Below are 10,690 nucleotides of genomic sequence, written 5' to 3'. Positions count from 1 at the left end.
CCACTGTCTCCTGCCACACTGCTTTGGTTTGTGGTGGGTATTTTGGGATGTGCTGCTTTTCATTGCTTCTGCTGACACTGTACCTCTTTGCATCTACATTTATTTTGCACTTGGATGTATATCACTGCAAAGGTGGGCCATTCCTCCTAATGTTGTGCCCAAAGCATCAGGTGATAAAGCCATCCTCTCATGCACAATCTCTATGCATCAGCACACTGTGAAACTTGCTAAAGAAACCTAAACAAGCAAGAAAAAACACTGAGAATAATTCAGCCTACAACAGCTTTTTCATTAGGATGTTTTCCCAAGAAGGAGGTTTAATTCTGCCCAGGACTCAAACCAACACTATGCTGTTCATTGGTGAGCCATTCTTTCCCTCCTTTAGCTCCTTTGGGAGCTTAGCATTTCAGCATGCTGAAAATGGCAAATAGGAAAATTTTCAGGCATCGTAGTCAGTAACAACATCTAAGGATATGAAGAAAAGCTGCTTGAAAAATCAATGATGTTCAGATTTTAGTTTCAGGAGTAAGAATGGTATGGTTAGTCTTGGTTTAATGAGTGGTCATCCAAAAAGAGAACAATCGCATTTCTTATCAGATGATGAACTGAAAAAATATCTACTAATTCAGTCCTTTTGTTTTTCTTTAAAGCTGTGCTTCCATGGCCTAGAAGTGCTGCAGAAGCACCCCAACTCTCAGTGGTTTCAGGGGCCCACCATTGAGATAACTTGGAAATCCAGGAGGACTGACAAGTAATGTGTGCCAGGGAACTTCAGCAGTCTCCATCTCTAATGAGCAAGCTGAATCTTCCCAATGTAAGCACCAAAAGCAATCAAACCTTAAGGAGCAGCTGTGCCAGCTGACCCCAAGCAGAGATCATCTAAGGCTTAGCAGCAAACCTGGGCAGGGAACCAAGTCAAGAGCAACAGCAAAAAGAGAGCAAACCCCCTTGTTTTTGCATGTCCTAGTCTAAGCATGCAAACACCTCCAAAAATGCTGTAAAAATGTCCCAATTCCCCACTGAATTAGCATACACTTATGAGCAAGATGGTCAGGGCTGTTGATAGAATGGTCTTATTCACACAAACTAAGCATCTGGCTGGTATCTGTCCCTTTTTTCCCTCCCCTTCTAAGCACAGTCACAGCACTGAGTCATGGCACTTGAAGGAGTTGCCAGTTGCCCAGCAAAAGTGATTTTAAGCCACCATGTATCAAAGTTACCCTTCAGGAGTTTAAAGCAATCACCTGAAGAAGTCTTGCCTGTTGAAATGTCTTTATAGGAGTCCACAGGCCTTTGCTAGAAGACATAGATGAACTAATGCATCTAGCTGCATGTAGGTATGGCAGCTCCTTCCACTCCCACATAGGACCCAGTGCCCAAAGCCCACTTGCAGAAATGATTTGGGCATTTCAGGCCTCATGGCCCTATAGCAGCTGTATTTTCTGTTCTTCCTGTGAATTTACCAGATCTGCCTGGTGTAGCTGGTGAGAACAGGCTGTGCAGAGTGAAGCTGGCTCAACTCCTCTTTCTTCTCTGAGAGCTCCTCCTAAACCTCTTGGGTAAAGGTACACAGCCAGCATGTCCTGGGGTAAAAATCTGTCACTTTACTACTGTGTACTGCAAAATGTCTTCAGATCCCCATGTTCCTGCTGCGTGTTGCGGGATCAGAGGCATACACACCAGGGCCTGGAAATCTGAGCTGCTTGAGGAGGATGGAGAATCCCCAGAGGACTCTCTCTGAGATGATCAGGCTTTGTTCTAGCCATGCTGATATTTCATGCCTTCACTGCTGCCTGCAATGCGGCTTAGAGGTACCAAAGCTAGCTGTAAGGAAGAGCTTAATACAGGCTAATTTAGCTTAATTGCTCTATTTTCAACCAGAGCAAAAGTCATGAGGCCCCTGGCATCTTTAATATATGCTGGAATAAGGTAGCTGAGAACAGTGTTACTTAGGCTGGTTCCCTGGCTGTCTTCCCACTCTGTACATGTTCTACATCCAGACACACTGAACAACCAGGACTGTCATATTTGACTGCCTATAAAAAATGATGTTTAAAAGCTCCCTAGTGATCCAAGCTCGAAAGCAGCCAAAGGGTGACTAGAGTAAATGCAGACTCACATGCATGAGTTACATGAATCCATAGCTCTGCTACGTTATGGTGCCACTACAGTACAGACACAGCACATTCCACATTTATGGAGCTCTTTCTGTTTAAAGAGAGAAGTGCTCTTCCATTTCCACTTCCACTGAAGCTAATTCCTTTGACTACATGATATATTCCAGATAATCTACTAGATGTGTTAGCCGTACAGAAGTAATTCTCTTTTGAAGGTGCATTTTCCGCCATCCAGCACTCTGTGATGCTCACACTCAGTAACCTGCATCATGAACTCTGACTGCAATGGAAGTACCTCAACTAGCATGAGCTCTTTCTAGCATTAGGTCTTTCCACAGCACCCCATGGTGCATGGCCAGTATCTTCCTCTGAGTCAGGACTCTGGCTCCCTTGGATTACTCCTGATGTCCTAGATGCAGATACTTTGTTTTCCAAAGAAAGGAGGGAAAATAGACCTTCTGCAACATACCTCTTTGTCAAGAGAGCTTTTCCATCAGTACAGGACAGACATTATTTGTGTCATATTTTTGTGGAGTCTCTGCTGCACAGAGGGGAAGGAGGAGGACAGCCAGTCATGGCCCTGCCCTCCCCAGCCATGCTGTCACACTCAGGACCGTGGCTCCTTCCATCTTTGCTGCTGGTTCATTGGTACAAACTCCCATCACTTCTGTATGGGGCTCTGCCTGCCTTTGGAGGCTGCACTGTATGTCCTGCAGCAAGCAGGGTGGGAGCCCTTGCACTGCTGCCCAAAGGGACTCAGGCTCAAGTGGGGACCAATGCTCACAATACCTCTTAGACCCCGGAAGGAACTTTCTATTCCAACAGCCCATTCAATCAAGTGCAATCATTTAATCAATGTTTTTTTCACATGTTGTCTGACAGTCATTTCTGTTTCTTTTTCAGTGGAGTCCAATGGGATCATGAAACAGTAATGTGTTTTCTCAAGATGCTGCCTTTATTGCTATGTTTGATAAATTGTCATTATTTAAATTGATCTGGAATGCCTGAAGGGGGTGATTTACAACTGCCTAACCCTCCCTAAGTTTGCCATGAAACCACTGCCAAATGCTTGTTTGAGCATTTCTAAACTGAGTTTGTCAGATTTTCATTGCTCATCCTGTTGATCAGGCAGACAGAGGCATGTTTTTCCCATCTTGCTTTCTACTAAATCCATCTTTCCTCCGCATGAGTAGTGATTGTAACTGAAGGCTATTAAACCTCATTTAATTCAAATGTAGTGTGGTTCTTGAACAGTCCCACTGGGGAAGCAGGTTCAGCAACAAGTCACTGTCCTGGAGGAAACCCTGATCATCCAGTGCCTACTCCTGGCTTGCTTAGTTAGATTTTAAGCTGGATTTCTAAATTCATTCTGTGTTTGCATCTGAGAGTCCCTGCGGCTGTCTCTGCTGAATTACCTTTCTGTAAGGTGCACTGCAATAGGCTTGTTCCTGCACTTTGATACCAAATTCCCATTGATCAGGCCACCAGGGAAGAGCTGGATGCTTTGAGAGTCCCAGGTTGCCTGGACAGCTCAGCACCATAGAGTTGAAGAGGATCACAGCTGAGGTGACACTCATAGATTGAACCAAAAAGTAAAGAGCAGATGCCAAAGAGGGTGGCATGGCCTCACCAATATCTATATCCCATATGTCCAAGGTCTCACAAAAGGGGCCTGCTGACAGATGTCCTGGTTGAGAGGTGGGAGCAAACACAGCCGTGTTGCCCTCCTTTCCCACTGGAAAAGGCACAGAGGGAAGCACAGCCTGGCGGTTTCTGTGTCCACGCACATAGTAACATCCACTGGCAGAGGACCCCTCCCTCAATCACTCTGAACCCCAGCTTTGGCTCACCTTACGTCAGTGGTGAGGCAGAACAACGCAAAGAGTCATTCCCCCATCAGGAGTTGAGGAACAGGCTGTGCTATTCCATGGCAGGCCAGGTGTTTCTTGGAGGTGAAAGATGTGCAGACTCTTACCCTTGATGGTTTTCCAGCACAAGGCAAAGATCCAGACCAGCTTGTGGCCTGGAGGGTAGTGGCAGCAGGTTTCCTCAGCTAATCCTTTTCCCTCTGTATCCCCAGCCCACTCCTCCATCCCCACATCCCATTGCTGTGGCTACTGCTGGCTGCTGGGCTTTCCTCTGGCACTCTGCTCCCGGCTTTGGGATCAGGTGCCAGGGCTGAAACAAAAGCCAGTGTGAGGGCCTGGGAGGGCTGTGCCCAGCCTCGTCCCACTGCCAGCCCCATCGCTGCTGGCCATGGCCAGCTGTCTCACCATCCCAGCCACCTCTCGCCGCCTCAGCTGCTCTCTCTGGCTGCCAGGAGTGTTTCTGCTGAGTGGATGCTGAAGTTGGCAGAGGTGGCACTCAGGAAGCAGCCAGCAGGTTAATCCTCCTAATAATTTGTAGCCTGAAGGACAGAGCAGAGAACTGACATAGAAAGCGTCAATGCTTTGGGTTTCTATGGCATTTAAATTTCATCCTGGTCTTGACATTTGCATATCAATTACCCAGGAAAGGAGGGGAGGAGGAAGGGCAGAGGTTATGCAGGAGCTAAGAAAACAGTGACAGCAACAGTCCAGCAAGCACAGGTCTTATTGCAAAAAATTATGCTGACTGCCTACCAACACTTTTCCTTAGCAAGTCCTCCCCATCTCTTTCTGTCTTTTACTTTGCTTTTTTTCCTCCTGAATCCCGTATAAATGAAGCATGGGCAGATTAGCTGGTTTCACTTCATTCCTGCTTGTCCAAAATGGACAGTAAAAAGAGAGGAAGAGAGAAAGGGGGAAAAAAACCCTCAAAATGCCTGGAGCCATGGCTTGTGGATAAAAAGCAGCTGCACATGAAAAACAATTGATGTGGGGTTTGAGCTATTATGGCTTGGAGAATGAAACACCAACTCACCATTCCAGAAAGATGGCAAAACCTTTAAAAAGTGTTATTGAAAATAGGGTTAGACATTGGCTTTTTATAGCAGTGGATGCAGAGAATTTAATGCACTTGGATCCAGCCTTGTGCACTGCCATGCAATCCCCTGCAGCACTGGACTTGGGACTGACCTTTCTTCCTAAAACAAACCCCTGTCAGAAGGCATTTTGGTCCTGCTAGTCAGAGAAGTGTAGCAGCTATTGGACCTCGTGGATACGTGAAACAGCCTTAACCCTCTCATCTCTCCCATGCACCCCAAGAGAGGACTGTAAGTGGAAGCAATACCTGCTTTCACGACCAGGTGATGCACACTTACTGGAGCACAGGTGTGGGGAGACCCATTCCCACACTAAAAGGACCAATGCTATACACCGAGGGACAAGGATTCAAATCTTTACCAGACTACATAGTAAATAGGTTTTTCTGTGATTAATGAAGAGATTTAGCATTATGTGCAGAAGTCTACCCAAGAGACTGTCATGGTCTCAGTTTTGCCCTCACATAAAATGTGAAGTGTAGTGAGTAACTCCAGGGTTTCTTCTTCCTCACTTTTTCAGGTTCCTGACTGACCCTTTGCAATTTTCCCTGTGGTGAGCAGAAATAGGATGTTTTCCATCCACAATACAGACTCCTGAAGAATAGCACTATCATTGCATAATCCTTCTGTGACTTGACTTCCAATTACAGTGAATTCCATAAATCTCATGAAAGTGCTCCCATTCTTACATGCACACTGGTCCAGCATGCAAAATACTTGGTTCCAAAAAGTTAAGTCAGTCAGTCACTGGGTAGAGGGCAAAGTAAGGGCACTTCGGCTCTCTCATTTTCTCCAGTTGTTTGTAGGGTGGTGTCATGCATCATAATTCAGCTTCAACAGGAATTTGCATATCACAGAGCACTTGAACAGATTGCCCAGAGAGCCTTTGGAGTTGCCCTCATTGGAGATATTCAAGAACTGTCTGGACTCAATCCTGGACTCAATCTGCTCTAGGATGACCCTGCCTGAGAGGGCGTGGACCAGATGGCCCAGTGTGGTCCCTTCCAATCTTACCCAATCTGTGATTCTGTGACACTGTGAATATGGAGCTTTAATCAGTAATGGCTGCTCTGGGATTTCCTTTGGTTTATTTTCATACAGAAAACTTAGGAATCAAGTTGTTTCAAAATCTCCTGAGTCAGTGAAAAGTTTTTGTTGCTCATTGGATGATAGTTGGAAGATTCTCAGTGATTTGCAAATAATGGAGAAGTACAAGAGTTAACAAGGTGTTTTAATAAAAAGGATTAAAGATGTGGTACCAAAACAGAGAAGATGGAGGTGACTTCAGACCCCACACAAAATCCACTTATCAGATTTCAACTTCCATTGACTTCAGTGGGCTTTGAATCAAAACCATATTTTTTAGTGAAACAAATTTCTATTCCTTTCTACAAAGCTCTTTTAACATGTTTAAATGTGTGCATGGTACATCAACCTCCATTCATGGCTAGAGGAGCAGATCACCTCCTGAAAATTGCTACAGCCACAAGATCTGGATCAGCCGAATTTTCTCTGAAATCAAAAGGACTGCTAATGCAGTCTATCCTTCATAGAAACAGTAACATCACCATTTCCTACACAGTAAAGGACCAGTACTACTGCTGAGCAGAGTGAGATACATCCAGTCCCGCCCAGAGGACACCTGAAAGGGTCCCTCAATGAAAAATAATTAACAAACTAAAAATAAGCATCTCTAGATCTAAAGCCTGTAGGTAATTGTCCAGCTGGAATTGCTGCCCTGCAGTGATGCTGCTTGGCAGAGACTGCTCTGATCCAGCCTCTCATCTTCCCACCACATTGTGATGCTCTGTTTGGGGAGCACCTCCATTCCTCACACAGCACTGAGCAGGCCATGCCCAGTTCGTGGAGGAGCAGTGAATGAACTGGCAGGCTCAAGACAGCACACGTCACACCACTTAAAATAGCCAGGCATGTCTGAAGGACTGCGCTGACCCCAAGGGCCTCCTGTTAAATAGTAACAGAAGTTCTGCGTACTTACACAGATGCCAAGAGAGAAAATGCTGATCTTTGAACGAGCCTCTAGTTAAAAATAAGTTTGATCTTTTGAATTTTTGAAATGTTTTTAATGACAAAAGTCTAAACCAGGTGGCTCTAACTGGGTGGTAGGTGAGGTATTTCCCCCCATGGACTGCTTATAGAATTAGCTTCATATACTGACTTGAAAGTGTTACTCCCAGCTCATCCTTACCCTTGGCAGGGAGCTTGGGGAGGAGATTCACTGAGAATCGTCTCTCCTCAGGGGCTGGGATTTTGCACTGACAGGTAAGGCCAAAGGCTTCTGCTTCCTCTCCCCAGGGATAGCATCATGCCATTGGAGACCTCTACCAAAACAGCAGGCTCCTTCCTTCAGGTTACCTCCTCAGCATCTCTGAGAAGGCAGAGGCCATCCCTGATTATTTCCTTCAAACTTACTGTGACATGTCTGTCAAGGGAACATCATCACTCTTTAAAAACTTCTTAAGTATAATTGAGAAATGCATACACCAGACAGGTGATCTTCACATTCTGGGCCTTTCCATCTACCTGTCTACCTAAAACCACATTGCAGGAATCATAGAATCACAGAATGGTCTGGGTTGGAAGGGACCAAATATCATCTAGCATCAACCTTCTGCCATGGGGAGGGACACCTTTCACAAGACTGGGTTGTTCAAAGCCCTATCTAACCTGGCCTTGAACACTTCCAGAGATGGGGCATCCACAACTTCTCTGAGCCACTCTGTTCCAGTGCCTCACCGCCCTCACAGTGAAAGGTGATGATGAACTATCAAATGACAGCTGTAAACAACTCTTGCTCTTCTTTAACTAGTAGTACAGTATGAACCCAAAAGCTTATGATCCTGAAGAAAGTTTGGGGAGAGGTGAACATTCACCTTCTCACAACTATAGGATTTTTCTTCCTCTGGCAGCTCAAGAGGGAAAACTGAGACAAAGAAAATGAAACTGTGCTGAAACACCTCTGTGCCCTTTTAACCCTCTGCTGAACTTCCAGCAGCCCTGTGAAACAGCAGTCAGCAGCACCTGCCCTGGGAAGATGCCCACAGATTGTGATGATACACAGCTCCACAGGATGTATTCACCAAGCCACTGGCTTGGGTGCGCTCATGGCTGCAGGTGTGTGCATGTCCCATGGAGCCTCCAAGAGCCAGGAAAGGGGTGTCAGGAGGATACGAGTTCCCCGTGGCCCGAGTTGCAGGCTGTGAGGCCTCCAACAAGTAAAACAAATTCATCTAGGAAGAGCAGAGGTGCTAGGAAAGAAAGTGCAACTCAGTCATTTGGCTCAAGAGGACTGAGGCACATGAGCCAGGCAGCATCTCAAAGGAGTGGACTTATGTTATCAAGCTCTCAAATGTGTGGATACCTAAGTTGACTTTTGGATGTCATCTCTGAGCTTATCTGGAAATTGTCCTTTGTTCTCTCCAGTTTTTTATTCCATTAATCTCTTTCAGCAATATCTGACCTCCTGCCCCTAACAGTGCTGTGAGTTTGTCCTGAGCACATGCTCTTTCTCTCTCCTGTTCCCACAATTACACACCCACTGTGTAGCCTCTCTCCTCTAATTTCAATTCACTGGGCACTGCTCTTCCGTCTTCCAATTTAAGCCTGAGCCTGGTTGCACTCTCTCTCTCCAGCTAGTGATAGCACCATTCATCTCCTTCAAAATTTTTGTTCTGCAATTTTTCAGTCCAGATCATCTCCTTCCCTCCTGCCTCAGGGATTTCTCCAGCGCCATCCTCTGCTCCCATCAGTCTTGTCTTCTGTCCTACCAAGAAAATTACTCCTGCTGCTTATGCACCTCAACCTGCTCTATGCTCCTGGTGCCAAACAGGTTGACATAGTAGTGTAAGCTCTTGCTCAGGTCCGCCCAGACTTATCATCCTACAGCATACTTAATCACCTGGCTCTGTTGACATAGAAGGAACTATGAGTTATGAGTTGCAATGGAGATAAATTCCCCACCTGTGGCTTGCACTATTTCATTTCGCAGACCTGCATAATGTGACTGCTGCAACCTGTCTGTAACAACACAAACCCCTGCATGATTCCTTGGCAATACATCACTGTTTTGAAAGATGAAAGGTAGAAAGCCTCTGGAACATCCTTTTCTTCCGTGGCCACCGCCACTTCTGAGGAGGCTCAGAAGTGTGGGAGCAGCCCACACCATGCAGGAAAAAGCCCTGAGTAGCTCAGAAGTAGCCATGGGGACTCAACAGGTGCCTGGGGACTAGAAGTCCCTGCCTAGACGCTCCCACTTGGAGGAGAGAAAATGACAGTGGCAAGGTGAGCAAAATGCTTCCCTGTGGCATGTAACTCAGCACTGAAAAATTAGAAAGATGACAAAGATCAACTTCCTGCACCTTTTAACATAAAGACATAGATATAACACTGCCTAGACAGATGTTTGACTGCTAAGAGTAGATTATGCACTAAATACCTTTCAGTGAGCATTTTGGTGGTGGTATAATCCTAGCAGCTCAAAATGTGTGTCACTTTTGAAATGCATTACAGAAGGCAGTGTGGTAGTCTTAAGACACTGTCATGCTGCTTTCTAAAACAGAATTGTTCTTAAGTTGTCCAAGTTCAAAGTGCAGAAAATGACACATGCAATATTTTGTAGTTCTTGCAACATGCTTGCCTCCCAGATTAGATTCAGGTAAGTAAAAAAATGACTGCTCAGAAGTGCTCCACCCTTGCTCTCCTAATGGTCCTTTGCTGACACCTAAAAAAGTAATGGTCTGGAGGCGAACAGTAGATGTGACTGTGTCTTTTCCTATTTTCAGAGGCCAAAACTGCTGTTGAGGTATGGGGACCGGCGCTGTTGAACCCATCAGACCATATGGGAGCTAAGCCAGTTGCCAGGAAAGAAGGAAAAACCTCTTAAGTTTGCGTGGCTCCATCGCTCAGTTACCAGAACAGCCGATAAAACAAGAAACATCTTCAGAGCTGAGTGACCCGGGGTTACTTGCGGTAACTTAAGTCTCTTGTTTGAAACCGAGCTGGGCCGGAGGAGGGCTGCATTTTGCAGCTTCTCTTCCACCCTCTCCGCCTCGACAGCGCCCCCGGGCTCGGAAGCCGAAGCCTCCGGGGGTTGACGACGGGTAGCCCCCTGTCCCGGAGCGCGGATCTCTCTCTGTCTCCGGGCTCCAGCCCGCCCGCCTTGGGCTGCCGCGGCGGAGCCGCCGGGGCTGCGGGGACGGCTTGGGTGTGTGCGTGTTTGGGTGTGTGCGTGTGCGTTTGTGTGTGTATGTGTGTGTATGTGTGTGTATGTGTGTGTATGTGTGTTTATGTGTATGTATGTGTGTGTGTGTATGTGTGTGTGTGTGTATGTGTGTCTGTGTGTGTATGTGTGTGTATGTGTGTGAATGTGTGTTTATGTGTATGTATGTGTGTGTGTGTATGTGTGTTTGTGTGTGTATGTGTGTGTATGTGTGTATGTGTGTGTATGTGTGTATGTGTGTGTATGTGTGTGTATGTGTGTGTATGTGTGTGTGTGTGTGTGTATGTGTGTGTATGTGTGTGTGTGTGTGTATGTGGACGGGTGCCCTCCGCTGCAGTACCGCGCCCGGCCGCGCACCGGCAACAGCCCCCC

This window comes from Corvus kubaryi, unplaced genomic scaffold (assembly GCF_017639235.1).
Source record: "Corvus kubaryi isolate FWS band 111438036 unplaced genomic scaffold, C.kubaryi_AGA036_p1.0 129, whole genome shotgun sequence".
Classification (NCBI taxonomy): Eukaryota; Metazoa; Chordata; class Aves; order Passeriformes; family Corvidae; genus Corvus; species Corvus kubaryi.
This window is presented reverse-complemented; position numbering follows the sequence as displayed.